Source organism: Eptatretus burgeri, chromosome 13, assembly GCF_056783735.1.
Source record: "Eptatretus burgeri isolate ZD-2024b chromosome 13, Ebu_testis_v1, whole genome shotgun sequence".
Lineage (NCBI taxonomy): Eukaryota > Metazoa > Chordata > Myxini > Myxiniformes > Myxinidae > Eptatretus > Eptatretus burgeri.
The window spans coordinates 67,901,723-67,923,134 of NC_140973.1; the positions used below are offsets into that span (position 1 = coordinate 67,901,723).

Here is a 21,412-nt window from a genome sequence, read left to right on the forward strand (position 1 = left end):
CTGCCAAGACACGCCCGGAGACAAATAGGGTCGAAAATATTGGTGGATTTTAAACGTTCAAATCAGACAATTTTTGATACCTTTAAACGTTCCTATCGACGTAGCTTCAACTGATAAAGCTTTTTTGTCACTAAATAGGAAACAACGATCCACATAAACTTACATTGACCTGTTCAGCTCTGCCGCTGAAGTTGCTGCATTTTTAAAAAAATTTTAAATTTGTTTGTTTTTTAATGCATTTTTAATTTATAAATTATTTTTTACATTTTTAGGAGTTTAACTGCTTGCACCATGTTTAACTTTTGAATTGCGGTTTCACAATGCATTCCGTTTGCATTATTACCTCTGCCACTTAAGGTGTCATTATCTGTCTTTCTGTCTGTGTGAAAGCAGGACATCTCAAAAAGCAGTGGATGAATTCGGATGAAACTTGGCGAACAGGTTGGGTGTGTGACAACGACAAACTGATTCGATTTTGGTGAGGATCCGGATCCGGCTACGAGAATTTATTAAGTGAGTCTTCACCAATATGAGATGGGGTTAAAAACGGTATGTAGCACGATATCCCAAAAAGTTATCAAAGGGCGGAGGAGCTCCTTGTGAGCCAACGGCCATCCATATCTAGTGTCCAACTGTGTCTGCGGACGTCCTCCTGCAGTTGGGTCACTTCTTATTAGGAGGTTGGTGGCAGGATTTGCACTCCGGCCACCGTAAAACCCTTCATTCCGCAAAACGCAAAAACGCAAAAAAATCTGAAAACCCACTCCGTGGGAGTACCTCCTGTGCAGCTTCCCTTCGCAGGGCAGCTCACCGGATGACGGGATTGGGGCAAAGCCTTCGGGACCCCCAATCTTTGATAGGAGGGAAACCACGGGGTAACATCCCTGGGTCAGATTGCGGGAGAGTGTGTCGGAGTGGTGCTGAGGTGTCGTCCACCAGACAGCTGTCTCCTTGGGTCAACCTGAGGCGGTCCCTTCGGGTGGGTGCCTGGAATGTCCTATCCCTAAGAGAGGATGATCACCTGTCTCTGTTATCATCTGAGCTCAAGCGTTTGGACATCGGGATTGCAGCTCTCTCTGAGGTTCGGAGACCGGATTGCGGCGAGATAATGGTGGGTGGTTACACCTACTATTGGTCTGGTCGCTCTGATGGTTACCATACCCAAGGAGTTGCTGTAGCTGTGTCCAATAAGCTGACCCCAATGATAATTGAGGTAACACCGGTCAACGAGTGTATTATGAGATTAAGGATTCGTCACTCCTTAGGTGTCATTTCCCTGGTCTCTGTTTATGCTCCGACTGAGGCGAGTGATCTCACCGTGAAGGATGCATTTTACGCCACACTCGAGTCTGTGGTTGATCAGTGCCCCAGACGAGATACACTTCTAGTCTTGGGGGATTTCAATGCATCGACTGGAACTGATAGGGATGGTTATGAGGTGTGTGTTGGTCCCCATGGGTCAGGAACTATGAACCAGAATAGCACTAAGTTCCTTGACTTTGCAAGAAGTCATGGACTTAGGGTGGCTGGTTCATGGTTTCAGCGCCCACAAGCTCATCGCTGGACTTGGTATTCCAACGCTGGCGGTGTGGCAAAGGAGATTGACCACGTCCTCATTGACGGTCGTTGGAGGATGATCCAGAACTGCAGGGTCTACCGGAGTGCTCAGTTCCTCAATACTGACAACATGCTTGTTGTAGCAACTCTAAAGCTGCACCTTAAATCCTGGAGAATGGTACCATCCCAGCCGAGGCTGGATGTTACCAAGCTCAGGGATGAGAGAGTAGCTGAGGAGTTTGCGAACAGGCTGAGTGGACACTTGGGGGGTCTGGGTGCTTTGGGGGGTCCTGAAGAGTTGTGGAACGCCTTCAAGACCACCGTCCTTGATGTTGCCGGTGGATGCCTTGGAGCTCACCGCAGGGCAAAAAAGAATTTTGTCTCTCAAGGGACACTGGATACCATTGACCAGAGTCGCAGGGCCAGGCTGAATGGCAGAGCTGAGCTGTTCAGGGAGCTGAGGCGTAAAACTGTATGTGCACTGAGGGTGGACAAGGAGGCCTATGTGCAAGGAATCTGTGAGGGGGTAGAGCATCACCTATGGACAGGTGATTCTCGTCCCGCTTACAGGGGAATTCGCGCATTACGTTCATCCAAGCCCATCCCTCAGAGCACTACAGTTCAAGCAGAGAGTGGTAGGCTCTTGACAGAGGAGTCTGAAGTGAAGGCCCGCTGGGCCGGTTACTTTGAGCGGTTGTACCAGGCTGATCCCCCAACTGTCGAGTTGGACGTCAAGGGTGTTACAATCCCTGTTGCTGACCCTCGAATCAACTGTGGTCCACCTACACTTGTGGAAACACGGGCTGCGGTGAACCAGTTGAAACGGGGCAAAGCTCCAGGGATCTGTGGCATCCATGCCGAACTTCTCAAGGCTGGTGGAAATGCTGCCCTCGTGTCGTTGCATGCAGTTTTGTGCTCTGCCTGGAACACAGGCATCATCCCAACTGACTGGAAGAGGGGCCTTGTTGTCCCTCTCTGGAAAGGGAAGGTGATCGTCAAGACTGCAACAACTACCGAGGGGTGACGCTGCTCTCAGTGCCGGGCAAGGTCTTTGCTCGGATAATTCTCGATAGGGTTCGTCACCATCTGCTTGAGCACCAGCGTCCAGAGCAGCCAGGCTTTACACCAAAGAGGTCAACGATTGACCGTATCCTTGCACTTCGTGTCCTCACCGAACGCAGACGAGAGTTTCGGCAGGGGCTGCTTGCAGCCTATGTTGATCTCTGTAAAGCGTTCGATTCAGTGAATCTGGATGTCCTCTGGAGGATTCTTGGTCTTCGTGGGGTGCCACCAAAACTGATCGATCTGATGTCTGAACTCTACTCTGGTACTGAGAGTGCTGTGAAGTGTGGTGGTACCATCTCTGACTTATTTCCAGTTGTTACTGGAGTTCGTCAGGGATGTGTACTTGCCCCCACACTTTTCAGCACTTGTATGGACTGGATTCTAGGGAGGATGTCGGAGAGATCAAGTTGCGGTGCGTCATTTGGGAATATCAAGATCTCGGACCTTGACTTTGCAGATGATGCAGTCATCTTTGCGGAGACTTTAGACATCCTCTTGGTGGCCCTCGAGGTGCTGAATGAGGAGTCGGAGCCGTTGGGATTACGGGTTTCTTGGGTCAAAACTAAGATCCAGGCTTTCGGTGACATCTTAGATGCTGCTGTCCTGTCTGTGTCTGTTTGTGGTGAGGATGTTGAGGTCGTGGAGAGATTCACTTACCTTGGCAGTGATATTCATGTCTCTGCTGGCTGCGAGTCAGAGGTCAATAGACGTCTGGGTCGGGCCTGGGGAGTCATGGATTCACTGGATCATGGGGTGTGGCGCTGCCGGTACCTGTGCGGGAGGACGAAAGTCCGAGTCTTCAGGTCCTTGGTACTTCCAGTCTTGCTCTATGGGTGCGAGACTTGGACTCTGACCAAGGATCTGAGACGGAGACTTAATTCCTTTGGTACCAGGTCTCTTCGGAGAATCCTTGGCTATCGCTGGTCGGATTTTGTGTCCAACGAGCGGTTGCTGAGAGAGACTCGGATGAGATTTGTTACCTGCATAGTCCGTGAGCGTCAGTTGCGGCTGTATGGACATGTGGCTCATTTTCCTGACTCTGATCCTGCTCACCAGATTCTCTCAGCGAGGGAGTCTCATGAGTGGAGGAGGCCAGTGGGTCGACCACGTGCCTCATGGTTGCAACAGGTTGACCATCATCTCAAGGAGATGGGGATGGGCCTGGCATCTGCCTGGGGGATGGCCAGACGGAGGCCCCTGGAGTACCGGCGGAAAGTGGACGCAGCGACGTGCTGTTCTGGCACATGCTCCCATACCTGACCTGACCAAAAAGTTATGGACGAGTTATGATAAAACATTGTGGATGAGTTGGATAGGTGACGAGAACAAGCCGATTAGATTTTGGTTCAGGTCCGGATGGAGATCTAGCCTTTCACTGAAATTCAAAACGTAAACTGTTCAGAATGGCAGAGGTATGCGCTCTACTGATTGTCACTCAGTCCTGCATGTTTTATTCAATCTCCTGTACATTTCAAATATCTGGAATAATCAATAGCATGTGTTAGTTACATTTAGCATTTTTCAATTTCTTAACTGATTCAGAAGTGATCAGTTAGAACTATTTGACTTCGAACTTTGTGCTGTGATGTGTATACCTGCTGTAATCCTGGCCATATTAACTCAATATAAACTGAAAGGATAAAGACATATAAACAATATAAACTACCCCCCCCCCCAACCCCTCCCATTCCTTCCCCAATATTTTATACGAGCAAATACCACCTGTCGCTTCACTGACATAATACTAAAAGGTGGAGGGAGAAAAAGAGGGGGGAAGAGGGAGAGAGGGTGGGGGAGAGAGAGCATGGAGAGTGAAGTGGTAGAGGGGAAAGGAGAGAGGAGAGAGGGAGAGAGAGGAGGGAGGGGAGCGAGGACTGGTGGGGGAAGGGAAGACAGTGAGAGGTGAGAGGAAAGGAAGGCATATGTGCGGTGGAGCATTAATTACGATTCATACAGTTTCATCAAAATGATTCTGCATATAATAACAGTGAAGATGAAAACAAGATAATGTCTGAAATCAATTTTCAACCGGTCATACTATAAACATAGTCCGGACACCATGTTTATTTATTTTTTCAGACGTTATTTTGTTTCCATCTTCACTGTTATTCTATGCAGAATCATTTTGATGAGACGGTATGAATCGTAACTCCTGTCTGGACAAGTCTGGAGACAAACTCCTGTGCAGACATAAATACCGCCCGGATGCATCTGGAGACGAACACTGCCCAGATGCGTCCTGAGACAAACAATCCCCAGACACGTCTGGAGACAAACCCTGCATGGGCACGTCTGAAGACAAATACAGCAGAGACAAAACTACCATCGCGATATGTCCAGAGACACACACACACACACACACACACACACAGACACACACACACACACACACACACACACACACACACACACACACACACACACACACACACACACACATAGCTTGGCCGATATCGGCAATTTTTTCGGGAATCGGCAGGTTGGGAGTCAGTGTGATCACTGACTACAGTATCTACTGTATACAACCCAGAAACCTTGAGTAGCCTTCACCAAAAAACAACGTTGCATTAATATGGACATTTCAGGGATATGTTCACAAACAATATTCTTGAAAACAGTTGCATGTAATGGGTGGAAAAAAATTTGCTCGATAATTTCAAAAATACGTCAATACGGCAAATGGCACAGAAATCGGGATGTTATTTCACAACCACTCGCTCAGGGTGACGGAGCACGAACCACTCGCTCAGGGTGACAGAGCACGAACCACTCGCTCAGGGTGATTGAGCACAAACCACTCGCTCAGGGTGACGGAGCACGAACCACTCGCTCAGGGTGACGGAACACGAACCACTCGCTCAGGGTGACGGAGCACGAACCACTCACTCAGGGTGACGGAGCAAGAACCACTCGCTCAGGGTGACGGAGCACGAACCACTCACTCAGGGTGATGGAGCACGAACCACTCGCTCAGGGTGACGGAGCACAAACCACTCGCTCAGGGTGACGGAGCACGAACCACTCGCTCAGGGTGACGGAGCACGAACCACTCGCTCAGGGTGACGGAGCACGAACCACTCGCTCAGGGTGACGAAGCACGAACCACTCGCTCAGGGTGACGGAGCATGAACCACTCGCTCAGGGTGATGGAGCACGAACCACTCGCTCAGGGTGATGGAGCACGAACCACTCGCTCAGGGTGACGGAGCACGAACCACTCGCTCAGGGTGAGGGAGCACGAACCACTCGCTCAGGGTGACGGAGCACGAACCACTCGCTCAGGGTGACGAAGCACGAACCACTCGCTCAGGGTGACGGAGCACGAACCACTCGCTCAGGGTGAGGGAGCACGAACCACTCGCTCAGGGTGACGGAGCACAAACCACTCGCTCAGGGTGACGGAGCACGAACCACTCGCTCAGGGTGAGGGAGCACGAACCACTCGCTCAGGGTGACGGAGCAAGAACCACTCGCTCAGGGTGACGAAGCACGAACCACTCGTTCAGGGTGACGGAGCACGAACCACTCGCTCAGGGTGATGGAGCACGAACCACTCGCTCAGGGTGATGGAGCACGAACCACTCGCTCAGGGTGACGGAGCACAAACCACTCGCTCAGGGTGACGGAGCACGAACCACTCGCTCAGGGTGACGAAGCACGAACCACTCGCTCAGGGTGAGGGAGCACAAACTACTCGCTCAGGGTGACGGAGCACGAACCACTCGCTCAGGGTGATGGAGCACGAACCACTCGCTCAGGGTGACGGAGCACGAACCACTCGCTCAGGGTGACGGAGCACGAACCACTCCCTCAGGGTGACAGAGCATGAACCACTTGCTCAGGGTGATGTAGCACGAACCGCTCGCTCAGGTTGACGGAGCACGAACCACTTGCTCAGGGTGATGTCGCACGAACCACTCACTCTTAAAAATGTGGCGCGGCAAAAGCATCCGCAGTGAGTGAACGATTTGCTCAGAATGACGTAGTGCAGTACCGCTTTCGACAATGGGCGCTCGGCAAGTGGCTTAAGCACTCATGCAAGCACTCCAATTCAATGTTTGATAAGGAACGGTTGGCCACGCTGTCTCTGCGTACCATAAAGGATACCTTTAACTTTAAAGCCGGTCTTCACCGTGCACACAGCAGTTAATGAAATAAAATGAATTAATGAAATAACATGACTACATCCACAAAAGAGTTGCTGCTTAATGCAGAACAACCATGGAGACATCGCAAAGTTCAATCACCTGGGATATAAACATTGCAGAAAATCCGCCATTTTGTCAGCTCGTCTGTCTGCGTGTCATGTGGTACATCAGTTGGAGGTCCGTGCAAGTGTTATAACCTTTTTTAAAAAACATCCGTTTTTTACCTCATGTGCTTTGATTCCCTCTAAAGCACCTCGCAAAACCTCTAAAAATATAGACACACATCTGGCAGAGGCTTTGTTTCGGCAGTCCCTCTGGGCAACAGGTTGTGAGGTCTTGCAGTGAATGCATTAAATCATGTAGCTCAATGAAGCTGGTTAATTTTGTTACGTTCATACATTTTTTTGTTCACTCAATACAATTCTCTAAACAGTAGAAAAAGATACGTTTAATGCTTTGGAAATTTCACATTTTCTTGTGTATGTATGGAGAAGGAGGGAACATAGCCTTGCTTGCTTAAAGTAAATAGGTATACCGGCTTTGTGATAAGACTCATTATTTCTTTAAATTATCAGATTTCACACCAGATTTCGACACTTATTTAGATTTCGATCCTCAAAACCGAAATAATAATACTTTAATGAATCCGTCAGAGTAGATCGAGGAAAATTTCATCATGTAATGCATGAATTTGCTCCACCCTCCAAATTTGAAAGCTGGAGTACTTACAAAAGCGATGTATGCAGCGATTCATAGCTATGATGAGAGGCATTCGATAATATGAGTGAGGAAAATGAAGAAAAAAAAACTTTATCGTAAAGAAATTGTTGTGGCCTGTGCCAAGTCAAGGCATGGTTGAGCAGGCCAAAAAAACATGGCGGCTTCAGACCCCAGAGAAATTACCCAGTGAACACCTTAATATCCCAGAGAACGAGGTGGCCGAGGATCGCCTGATGAAGTCCATAATTAAGTAAAGCCGTTATTTATCTTTAAAAGGGGTGTTTTAATTAACCCAAGCACCCAATTTTTTGTATGCATGCAAAGTTTCAGGCTGGAAGGTTTCATGGTTCTGGAGTTATGGAGGAGACACACTGACACACATATATATATACACACACACACACACACACACACACACACACACACACACACACACACACACGCACACACACCCACAACAGTGATACACACACACACACACACACACACACTGATACACACACACACACACACACACACACACACACACGCACTGATACACACACACACACACTGAAACACACACACACACACACACTGATACACACAAACACACACACACACACACAACACTGATACACACACACACACACACACTGATACACACACACACACACACACTGATACACACACACACACACTGATACACACACACACACACACACACACACACACTGATACACACAAACACACACACACACACACACATGTATTAGTGTGGATACTTTATATGCCCCTTCTCTCCCCATCTTCTGCATTTGTATATTTTTTCACCTCTACCTTAACCCCTTCCTTTTCAACCTGACTCTTCCCTCTTACCTTCTATTGAGCAAACTTATTTTCTCAATTTGCTTCATCCTCCCTTCACATTTGTGATAATTAACACCCTCCCCACCCCTTGCAATCATTATAAATAACAAGTTAAGTTAATCCTCCCTTGACTAGATGTAAGAGAACCAGATTCATGGTTACTGAGGGATTGGCACAAGGTGCAGTTAAACGGACATGAATGAATGCTTTTGGGATGTTTTCCATTACTTTCAGGATCACACATATTTCTCGGCCATCTTTGCACATGTTTTATTTTTTTTAATTGTAAAAGTTTTTTCTGATGTTTATATTTATACAGACCAAGGAAAACGAACCACAGGAAACATTATGTCATTCCAATACCATTAATGTTCACAATATTTACCTTCCTTACCTCCTGAAATCTCATATCTCTTCCTCTGCCTTTACCTCCATGAAAAACCTCTTGTGTCACTTTGCCGATCCTTCCACTCTAAACCAAACACTCCTTCACCCGAGCAACAGCCTGTGGTGGGTTGTGTTCTGATAACTTGCCTTCCATTGTGTTGTGCCAATACAGCTTTGCTTCTCCATGAGGATCATCAAGTCTCTCGTTGATTATTTTCCAGGATTTGCATGCTTTCCTGGCTTTCTCCCATGATGATCCATGCCAGAGATCCCGAGAGATGCTCCAAGCAAAGTTAAAGTGTTTGGAGTTATCAATGTATGCTTATGTTACACATTCTCTCAGAATTTAGGAATTACAAAATGAAAATGAATAATTCTCACCTTCTCTTGGTACATCCCCAGGTATCAATAACCACATTATTTTTTACTTATTAATTTACTGTGTACTGTGTGCTAACCCTGTTATCACCTCTAATTTAATATCCACATCCCTCGTAATTAATTTTCATGTAATGTCCCATTTCATCTCTCGGCAGGGAATTTATTTGGCTTTCCACAATATAAATAACCTTTTTGGGAGGCAGGGAGTTGACCTCGTACAGTATAATCTTTAATGTTCACGATGTGATTGCAGAAGGGGCAACCAGCTACAAGTCCTGCATGTTTAGAGATGCATCCCCCCCCCCAACCACTCACCCGCCTGCTACCACACAAAGGTGGGGTTTTGGTCGGATTCGACTCAATAATGGAAGATTCATAACCAGAAAGCTTAGAGATGAGCATGTTGCCCACAAACCTGATGTGTTATACAGATTGAGGTTTTTTGTGGGTCTCCCATCTGAGCACTACCCAGGATTGCTTCTGAGATTGGATGCAATTAAAGCCAGTAAGTCAGAGGCCAAATGTATCATTATACATAATGTATGCCACTGTGGTTAATTTATTTATTTATTTATTTTTTCAGTTAAACGTCACAAACTTGTAACATACACTACACTACACACATTTTCACCAATATATTACATCATACATATTAAATTAATAATTATTATGTCTTGCTCAAATGACAGCGAGCCCTTTGATGGAACATCTTGATGCCGATGTGGTGTGACAGCCCAACAATTTCCATCTGGAAGATAGTTCGACACAGGGATGGTGGCTGGCAGGAAATATCAGTAAAACTGATGGAGGGACCACGTACCTGACTGTCTTTCCCGTAAGTCGCTGCACAATGTACCAAGTCGTGCTCTGGCTTCTGCAGGTTGTCCTCACTAACTTGTGCAGGACATAACAAGGATCGAATCAGCTCAGGTGCCTCCCATGTGTACATCTGGTACATGAGACCAGTCTTACTACTGTTGTTCTTTGAGATAGAGGGCCATTTCTTCTAGTGTCAGGAGGTGCCTCGAAAATGTTATCAATAATTGCAAACTAATGATGCTGGGGGTCATCTCGCTTGCTGCGATGGGTCTTGCGAGTGAACATTCAGGTGAGACAAATGTATTCCACACGTTTTTTCTGACATGAGGCTTGTACACACAGGCACAGCCATCTGCATCCAGGTAGGGGGATGCCTTCCAAAGGATCATGACTCATGTCCCTGGCTTCACCACTGTGTAATTGATGTGGTTGAATGTCTTGGAAATCTTGACTCAGAGGATATTGACCACATCAACTTCTTCCAATGTCGTGCCACCCAGGAGGAGACAAGGTTACTTTACTGGCTTCTTACTCAGGGTCGTCACTTTGCACGTCTCTTACAAAAAGATGACCTTCCTTTTTGTTCATAAAGTCGGCATTTAATAATGCAGTTGACTGGACGGGTTCTCCACCTAGGATGAAGGAATAGCGTGTCCTATCACCGGTGTAAATTCTGATGTGATTCCTCAGGCCATGAATTGGATCATCAATGTACACAAGACAATGTGAGTCCCATTGTGGAGCCCTGGAGGACTGAGGCACCGATCGTCATCTTTTCTAATGTCTGTCCTGCCAGTGTACGTCTTATATTGGATGCAGGAAATGATCAACTTTATGAACTGTATGGAGATGTTACAATTATTATCTTTTTAAAGACACTGGTCTTGAATAAACACCAAAGCCCCTCCTTTCGATGCCAGTCATTATTGGCAGCCATTATTGAACCTGCTCAGAAAGCATCTTTAGACATTTTAAAAGCAATTAGGTGACCTGGCTAGTACCATGCACACAACGAATGTCCCTTGTGTTTTGTAAGCCTTGTCCATCGTGTTATTTAAGTATATGCTTCTCGATTAGCCTCAACCTCCAGGGGTGGCCCACAAAATGATAACTGTTTTGTTTTCCCTGAAGGTTGGTAAGCAATGATTGCTGTCCTTGCCGGCATCATCACATCGTATAAAATAGGAATATCATGGTAATAACAGCTGTTCAGCATATGTTTGGGAAGAAAATACTGCAAAGTAGATTTATGGGACAGTTAATTTGGTGGAGTAACTTGACTTGCTACAAAAGGACTATTTACCATTTTTATACTTTAAAATTGATCTAAGGCTCATGGAGTAGCTCATGTGGACATCAATCATAAGCAGGACAGATGGTAGATGCTTGCAGGGACCTGCAGAACATCCATGGAATGGAAAATGTGACTTCAAGTTCTCAACTCCCCCAAGTCATCAATCCCCTCTCCCAAACCCCAAGTCCCAACCTCCACCACCCAACCCAAAGGCTTCAATCCCCTTTTCACTCCAAGCCTTCAAAAACTCTCCCTCTCCCTACCACAACTCCTCAATCCCCCTCACCCCCAAGCCTCAACCTCTCCCTCCCAGCTCTGTCCCATCTTTGCTAAAAAAAAAACCAACCCCACCCCCTCCACCCACTCATAAAAGCAAAAGTGCATCCCCACATCGATCATTACATATTATTTCATAACCTCATCGAAACAGCAGAATATTTAACTCTTTCCCCTCCCTGTCATGCTCGCACTGACTTCACGGAAACCACGATTAAAACAGCAACTGCATGGCTCCAACATGTCATGACGCGTCACAATCATCAGTCCAACTCATAATCCCACAAGATATGTGGAAACCCTGTGGAATTACACCTCACAAGTGACCATGAGCAGCCTAATTATACCAATAAACAGCGCTAAACTAATTATCCTATTCCTGATGCGTAAACACATTTTTTGTACACATAGTCGAGGCTCGTGGAAGAGCTATAATTAGTAAACTGAAGGATCAGGACACAACAAGAGAAAAGGAACAGTTGAGAGAGGGGGGAAACAGTAGCAGCAGAGTTGAAGGCCAAGATAGAGGCAGACTTGGACAAACAATGGGGTGTGGGGAGGATTGAGGAGCAGGATTGGATACTTAGGGTTGACAAGATGGTTACAGAAGGAAACTCAGGAAGGAAAACTGGAAGTTTGGAAGGAGAATGGATTGGCGTTGGGAGGGGAGGGTAACGAGGGCAGAAAAGATCATGGTTTTGTATTGGAGATGATCTGAAATGGTGGTTAACAGCAGTCTTGAAGACCTGGAGGGAAGAATAGGATTGAGGAGAATGTGAAAGTTGGCTCCACTGGTGGGAGGAAAGAGGAACGAATGAGTGGAGGTGAGCAATGATCCTAGATTTAGGTAGTTTCACCATTAGGGGGTTGATTGTGGACTGTGTGTGCGCTGTATAAACTTGGGGGGGGGGTGGGTGGACAAAGCATGGAAAGAGCAGAGAGTACAAGAAGAAAGAGATACCACCAATGTTTCAGTGATGGCATAATGATAGACCAATTGACTCAGCTCCATTGCAGAAGATTCCAATAATCTTGAAGGCCTTGGCTTCCACGGCATTAAGCTAAGCGAGACTTGAGGTAGGGGGAGCCAGCCCATTAAAGAGAGCAGTACTCCATCAAGCTTCAGATGAAGGCCTTGTAGGTGGATAGGAGTTCAGATGTTTCAAGGAAAGACTTTGTACGATGAAGGATGCCCAGTCAGTGGCTTGCTTTCAAGGCCAACTTTGATACTGTATGTACTGTACATGTGTACACATCGTTGGAAGTAAATCATTGCAGATATTTTATTTTACAATTTCACGAGATTTCTGGAACTCCTCCGACTAAGACCTTCATAATGACATGGATGTTATGGTCTCTGGTCGAATCGTTGAAGAGAAAATAGTCGGAAATAACGCCTGAGGCCTATACTTACTGTGGACTTCACAAAGACCCTGATGCATATCGGCTCCAACCTTTCGACATTTGATGATCCTTTTAACAGTCGCTTTGTTCATTTTACAATGACAGGAAAACTTATAAGGAGGGCGTGACGATTGTGGATATGACAGCTCTGAAGATGTCTTTGGCTTCACAGAACACAAAAATGGCAGCTGTATGTTTTTGTTTTTTTTCAGGTGCAATTGTTGGTGGCGTCAGGCCAGCTGTCCAACAAATGGGCGGAAAGGAGCATTACACATAGATGGATGGATGGATGGATGAACAAGTGTATTGTTATTTAGATAATTGTACTACTTTTATTACATTGACATTGTTGGACAAGTAATACGGGATTTGAACCAGTGTTCCCGATATTATGAGCCATCGGTTCAGATGGGAACATAAATAAGCCAAGCCATTTTCCTTGATTAACTGCATTAAAAGACCTGTGGTTTCATTGAGCGTTTGTGGAAGAAGGGATGAGCTGTTTAGACACAGGCATACATTGGTTCGTACAGGATGGTTGAACTCCCCAAACTGCAGGAGTTATCTTTGAGTTTCATCAATAAACTTTTTAAAGATCATTCAGGTTTCCCGATTGTCACCGAATGTTGGGGAGTCGATCTATGCGTCCCTTATTATCAGTATTTCCGTCGATATGTTCGGTAGTCGATCCAGTCGAAAAATTTTTTTTTATCTACCCTTATTATCAGTATTTCCATCGATACGATATGTTTGTCTGTCTGTCTGTTTGTCTGTCTGTTCGGTCCAGTGCTCCGTTAATACAATGGCGATTTTGATGAAACTTGGTTGGTAGGTTCATACCATGACCTAGTTGTGTGCAAATGAGAACCGTTGCTATGGACACCACCGTTGCCAAGCAACGGGACTTTGAAATTTTTGAAAAATCATAAAAAAATTATTTTTCGAAAATCAAAAATCGGGTCACGAGCGACTGTGGGCAGTACATTCAGCCATATTGTCAAAAATTTCCAGCCGAATCCTCTGAAAACTGTCGGAGAAGATAGACTGAATGAACCCTCGTCAAAAACAATAAAAAAACGAAGTTCGTTATATCTCAGAGACTATGAGTCAGATATACATGAAACTGGTATGGTAGGTTCATGGTATGTCCTAGTTATGTGTGAGAAAGAACCATTGCTATGGACCCCTCCGTTGCCTAGCAACGGCCGAAAAACCTCTAAATGTGGGGGTATTTTAACGAAAAAACAATCTGCAGCATTAACCCTTGAAGCTAGAATCATGAATTTTCTTGTGCTTAATCCTCAGGTCATTCCCCATCAAATGGGCCCATCGCGTCAGGTTCTATTGAGTAGTCGACTACCCATGTCCGCCTTCCGGCTTGTCTGTATGTATGTCTGTTCAGTCCAGTGCTCCGTTAATACAATGACGATTTCGATGAAACTTTGGTGGTAGGTTCATACCATGACCTAGTTGTGTGCAAATGAGAACCGTTGCTATGGACACTACCGTTGCCTAGCAACGGGACTTTGAAATTTTTGAAAAATCATAAAAAAATTATTTTTTCGAAAATCAAAAATCGGGCCATGAGCGATTGTGTGCAGTACATTCAGCCATATTGTCAAAAATTTCCAGCCGGATCCTATGAAAACTCTCGGAGCAGATAGACTTTGAATGAACCCTGCTCGAAAACAATAAAAAAAACGAAGTTCGTTATATCTCAGAGACTATGAGTCATATATACATGAAACTGGTATGGTAGGTTCATGGTATGTCCTAGTTATGTGTGAGAATGAACCGTTGCTATGCATGCTTTGTTGGCTAGTAACGGCTGAAGAACGACTAAATTCGACTTGTTCGATTACCCATGTCCGCCTGCCGGCTTTTAAATGTATTTGTTCCATTCAATAGATAGTTGATATAATTAGTCAATAAATTTTTTTATCACTAATTCTCAATTCTATTTTGAAAAAAGAAAGTATTGATGGTGTTTTTGGACTATTTTGTGCATTGCACTTATAACTTTTTGAACGTCTTACGTATGTCATCCTGTTTTGGGTCTCTCCCTCTGCTGACACCAATGTGCAAAGGTTAACGTCTGCAATGAATGAAATTATATAATAGGAGTTGTTTGATTATTGGAGAATATAACTCTCAAGGAATTGCTGAACATAGATAAAAGATACTCATACGTATAATCTTTGGGTGCTTTAATATAATTTTGGGTCAGGTGAATCGTGGATATAAACCCTGTGGATTGACAAGACATTGACAGATATACCTGGTATAGCCTGTCTTTTCCATCAGGGCAGATGGACAATTAATCGGAAAGGCCTTAATGGGTTATGATTTCACACCTTTGTCTGTCTGTGTGCAGGATATCTCAAAAGGTTGTGGACAGATCGGACAAAACTTGGTGGACAGGTTAGGTGCATGACAAGGACAAATTGATTCGATTCTGGTGAAGACCTGGATCTGGATATTAGAATTTTTGAAGTGATTCTTCACCATTGAGAGATGGGGCCAAAACGATTTATAACATATTTCAAAAGTTGTCCATGGATTATTGCAAAACTAGGTGGATGAGTTGGTTAGGTGACAAGAACAAGCCGATTAGATTTTGGTTCAGGTCTCGATACAGATCTGGTTTCTTAGTGGAATACAAAACATAAACTGTTCAGCCTGGTTTCTATTTATTTATTGAGATCTGTCACTATTATTGGTTGATTCCAGCCTCGGTTTTAGTTTACTCCTCTGGATATGTCATCACATGATGTGCTGCATCTTAAACGCTGACATCAGGCATTCAAACAGGAAACGAACGTCATTCAAAGTTTTGGCCTTATGATTGGTTAAATCGTCACCTCTGAGCTTGGGAGGTCGACGGTTTGAACCCCGTCCAAGTCATACCATGCTTCCTTGCTTGATGCTCAGCATTATAAAAAAAAGATATATGGAGCATAGACAAATAACCATCGGTCAGTAATAATAGTGCAGGCTTTAACGGACCTAATGGAGTCCTCTGCTGTATTGAAGTTCCTTGTAAGGGAACTCATCTTTAAAGGGGTCATTTTTCATGGAAGTCGAGGACATTTGAATACATCCTGGATGTCAAACAAACTGTATAAAGTTACAATATCAGCTTGTGGTTTAAAATACAAGTTATAAGATTGTGGTACATTTGCAGAGGTTGGGGCGAGGGGGTTGGGTGGGGGGAATGGCGTTCGATCAAAATCCCCACCAACCTCATCACACGATTGACACTAATGTAACATGACATTTTCCCTGTGAAATTAAGTGCGTGAAAAGACGAGGTGGAACATTATATTATGTCTTCATAGAGTGAATGATATGCCTGTGCATGAAAAATCTGATGATTTATCAAATCTCAGAAATTTACTGCATTTCGCTGAAAATTGCTTCATCAATACTCCACTGAATGTTAACAGATATTATCCAAGCTATGCCCTGTAATTTGAATTATAACCCAATTCATGTTCATTGCAAAATTATTTTGGTTTGCATTCGAGCTTGTTTGCAGGTGCAAACCAACAATCTCGAACCCTTTCGCCACACTTTTAATGCCCAGAGCCTTGTATACTGGCATAATGCCGACACAGTATAGTGAGGCCGATCTGCTCAAGATGCATGCAGCTCCAAAAACAAAACCAGAAAACTTTCAGCATTTGCACGTCCACAACAATTCAGATCATTTGGGAGAAGTGGGATTTTCAGCTTTCTACAGCGATCTTGTTTGCCTTTGTTAAATCGAGGCACGCGCAGTTGCCGTGCCATTAGGCAAGAGTCATGGACAGCCTTTGCTAATTTAGTACTTTTAAAAGTTACGTTTACTCAGGCTAAGACATTTAAATCTTGCAATGCACACCGTTACAGATGCTTAAATGTCTTCTTGAAATCGCTGCTTACGAGCAAATGTAATTTTGTTCGTTCAAGTTGTATTGGTTCGGATGGAGAAATGACTGAATAGTTGAGTAGATTCTTTCAGAATTATAATTGCGACATTTACAGAAATGACTGACCGTGCTTTTGTTTTCTTATTTTTTTTTTCTGGGCCAGTTGATTTAAAAGAATAAGTATGAATATATAATGCCCAGGGTCCAGGGGGGATGAGCCCCCCCCCCTGCTCCCTCCCTCCCATCCTTGTGGTTTTGGTGCTGATGTTGCACAGAGCAGTTGGGCCCAATCTTTTTCACTTGGCAAAAATTTGTTTTTGCCAAGTATGTTGGTCTGCAGCATTTGTCTGTTTGTTTGTCTGTCTGTTTGTCTCTCTGTCTGCCTGTCTGTCTGTTTGTCACGATTTTACGCCACAGTTTTCAAGCAATCGTTCTGAAATTTCTTGTGTACGTAGGTGACCGGCCAAGGAAAGCAACACTTAATTTTAGTGAAGATCCGAATCCGGATCCGGATACTTTAATTTTTAAGTGATTCTTCACTCGTGAGGGAGAGGGCCAAAAACAATATACAGCATAGCACAATATCCCAGAAGGCTATGGATGGATTCAGACTAAATTTGGTGGACTGGTGGGGGATGTGACAAGGATAAGTCAATTCAATTTTGGTGAAGATCCGGATCCGGATCCGAGAATTTTTTTTTTTTTACCGATTCTTCACCATTGAGAGATTGGGCTAAAAACGATATTGCATGAGATCTCAAAATGTTGCAGACGGATTCGTATAAAAACTTAGTGACAGGTTTGGAGTGTGACAAGGATGAATTGATTCAATTTGGGTGAAGATTAGAATCCGGATCTGGATACAATATTTTTTTAAAGTGATTCTTCACCATTGAGAGATGGGGCCAAAAACTATGTTTTGCATGATATCTCTGTTGTAACAAACCTTTTGTTCATAAAAAACCTGTACGTGGTCATTCGAGGCATGGAACTTTGCCATTAAGTGAGAGTGAATTGGCTTTAAAAATCCGGTAACGGGCCGATTGGGAAACGCGCTTTTAACGCACTCTTGAAAGAGTTGATTCACCACAGTTATATTAGAATGAGCTGATTTGTCACATGGTCGTGGAAGGTTTCACTCCAATATGTGGCCATTCCAAAACTACTAAAATTTAAGAATTAATTAAACCTTATTAATAATTTTTATTCGATGTATAATTAAATTTTTCGGGGTCCCTCATCGTGATTAACAGTGGCAAACACTCGACCCAAACAAAGCCAATGGAAATCTGATGCAACAAACACGGACAGTGCATAATCAGCAGAGTACAGGCCTAATGTGTTCGGTCCGCTAGAAAACCAAGATGGTGGCTATATCATCTTGTGTGGGTTCTAAGGTGGGTGGATTCAAGCGACAGATGTGGGTGTGGTCTGGCAGCTGTCGACCAATGAGTGCACATTTCAAAAATCGACCCCCACCAAGAACTCTAACAACAACAGCAATTCAAAGCTTTTGTAGACCTGGGACATGTCACAGGTAAAACTTACCTTGCTCTTCGGTGCACATGCTTGATCTGGACAAGATTCCATACAATAAGCAAAATTCACAGCCAAAGTACTGTTAAATTGCAGTTTTATGTGAAAAAATATAACATTCAATTGAAATGGAGTAGTTACTCAATCATAAACTGACGGCTGTAGACACAGACAGACAGATAGACAGACAAATTGAACCAATTGCCTAACCCTGCCCTTTGGATTGTGTGTACGTATGGGGGTAGTTAACCCTTTGCCCACTTGTGAGAACAGTTGGTATTGCATTTGCATGAGAGGCGACACGTCCTTGTTGACATTTGTGTGATTATGGCCGTGATGTGGTATAAGTTTGTCACCACGGCAGCTAAATGGTGATTATTAAATAAAGTATTAGCTATCAGGCCTATGAAGTGGTCGGTGGAGAATCTGTTGGGGGGGGGGGGGGAGCGGAAGCTGAGTGGAGCACAACACAACACAACACAACACAACACAACACAACACAACACAACACAACACAACACAACACAACACAACACAACACAACACAACACAACACAACACAACACAACACAACACAACACAACACAACACAACACAACTCAACGCACCTGCTGCACTATGCTGATGAGGCCCAGTAGGAGAAACGTGTTCATGTTTGGGTCACTCCTCTCCTCTCCTCTCCTCTGGCCTGGTTGCTGACTTGGCATGGGCTGTTAAGGCTCAATCACCGATGATGCCCAGATCAGTCCATGGGCATAGGCATTGCAAGACATGATGTTTACCCAGTGGATAATGCATATACAAGTGTGACCATATAATTTAGTATTTACATTTAAGAAGCTTCGAAAGCCGAGGTAAACTGACTGCGGTTGTCTGTCTTACAACTGACACTGCGTTAAGCACTGTGCGGTTCTTAATTTTTCACACACACTGTAACTGAGCCGGATGTCTTATATAATTCTGACTTCTTTCTTCCCAGCTACAAGTTGGAGATGTTATTGATCCTTCATATGCGTGTATGTATGTATATCAATTGTATTACCACAACGGCACTTGGTGTGTGTGTGTGTGTGTGTGTGTGTGTGTGTGTGTGTGTGTGTGTGTGTGTGTGTGTGTGTGTGTGTGTGTGTGTGTGTGTGTGTGTGTGTCGTTAATTTGTATCTTCATATGTGGGTTTCAGAATGTGGAATGGAGTCCTCCCAGGGCAGGCTTTAAGTATCCACCATCATTTCGGTAAGGGGTCACGATTCGTGCATCAAGCTGTGAAGTTTTCTGTTCTCAAAGTTTTTTGCTGAGGGCTCTCTTCAGGATCGTCACTGAGTCCCGGACAGCTTCTAACTGTAGTTTGTTTGTAGTAATATTCCCAGGGATGGTTTTGAATATCTCTGTGAGGTTCTTCGTCATCATTCCCGTAGCTCCATCACTGGTACAATTTTGGCATTCTTAAGCTTCCAGGATCTTTTCCCTTCATTTTTGAGGTCTTGGTATATGATCATTTTCTTGATTTCTGCATTGTTTAGTCCAAAATTACTGCGACTAACACATCAATCAGCAATGCCTTCTCTTTTTTTTGTATCAAAGTATGATGTCTGGTCGCAATGCTTTGTTTTCAATGTTCACACTCGATGGGATCATTAGGTTGTACGTGAGCGGTACTTCCATGTTTTCAGTGATTGCTTTTGGTTCATTTTCCCACTAATTTTCTGGAACCGGAATATCAAAGTTTTTGCAGATGTGCCAATGGATTACTTTACAAACTTTGTTGTGTCATTGTGTGTACAGCTGTTCTGACATGAGGTTTTGTTTTCTTCTGTGTTCGGTCATTAAGCATAACATATCGTTCTTTTTGCTAATCTATCTATCTATCTATCTCTCTCTCTCTCTCTCTCTCTCTCTCTCTCTCTCTCTCTCTCTCTCTCTCTCTCTCTCTCTCTCTCTCTCTCTCTCTCTCTCTCTCTCTCTCTCTCTCTCTCTCTCTCTCTCTCTCTCTCTCTCTCTCTCTCTCTCTCTCTCTCTCTCTCTCTCTCTCTCTCTCTCTCTCTCTCTCTCTCTCTCTCTCTCTCTCTCTCTCTCTCTCTCTCTCTCTCTCTCTCTCTCTCTCCCTCTCTCTCTCTCTCTCTCTCTCTCTCTCTCTCTCTCTCTTTTCCACCCTCCCCCTTATTGTCTCTGCCAGTGAAGTGACTGGTTGTATTTGCTCGTCATATAATATTTTTAAAGCCGATGTAGGCTGCCTGATGTTGTCGTTAGTTGTGTAGCAGCTCACACTGCTTTTTGCAGTGGGTGGTTCTGTTTTTTTCACAAACTGCAACTGAGCCGGATAGCTTATTAGTTCCCTACCCATTTCACTGGAGGTGACTATATGTTTGCTCTCTGTCTGTCTATCTGTCCATCCCACCTGTGGTTTTTCAGACTTTTTTTCCCATACCCTTCAACCTATTCAACTGATGCTTGGTACATCGCTTTAATATGATAAATGACTGAACACGTTTTAGTTTCAGGGTGTTTTGTCAATTTTTTCACAGAGTTGTACCCCTTTTACATTTCGAAAATATCACATATTTTACATGGGTCAGTGTACAGCTGCTCTGACTCAACTCCACGGCTTTACACCTATTGGCTGGATAGCTGGCCTGACTCCACCCCAATAATATCATGTGCTGCCATTATATGAAGCAGCACAGATCGGCAGGCCCTGGGCATAGATATTAATCCATGGCCCAGTGCAATTGGAATGAGCCCAGGTATATAACCACAATGCATTATATATGCACATAAGCCATACGCATCTTTTTGCTTCATGTATGTACTTCAGGACGAACTGATTAGATCTTAGTGAAGATCCGGATCTTGATCTGATACGAGAATTTTTTTAAGTGATTCTTCACCATTGAGAGATAGGGCCAAAAACAATATATAGCATAATATCTCAAAAAGGTCTGATGGATTCTGATGAAACTTGGTGAACATGTTGTGTGTGAGAAGTAAGAATTGATTCAATTTTGGTGACGATCCGAATCCGGATCCGGATCTGATAATTTTTTTCAGTGATTCTTCACCATTGAGAG

At 44.3% G+C, this 21,412-nt stretch overlaps 2 long non-coding RNA genes across 4 annotated transcripts in view; one reads left to right on the top strand and one right to left on the bottom strand.

Annotated features, from left to right (window-relative positions):
- The window catches only part of LOC147014705 (uncharacterized), a 38,097-nt gene extending 30,335 nt beyond the window's left edge, over nucleotides 1-7,762 (bottom strand). Inside the window, exon 1 of the long non-coding RNA XR_015050869.1 lies at nucleotides 6,995-7,762. This is a non-coding gene — a long non-coding RNA (uncharacterized LOC147014705). The remainder of the gene's footprint in view (nucleotides 1-6,994) is intronic.
- The window catches only part of LOC147014706 (uncharacterized), a 148,540-nt gene continuing 127,516 nt past the window's right edge, over nucleotides 389-21,412 (top strand). For 2 of the 3 annotated variants that reach the window (XR_015050867.1, XR_015050866.1), the window contains exon 1: nucleotides 389-478. This is a non-coding gene — a long non-coding RNA (uncharacterized LOC147014706). Of the gene's footprint in view, nucleotides 514-21,412 lie in introns of all 3 variants that reach the window. The other variant, XR_015050868.1, reaches the window with a different exon arrangement.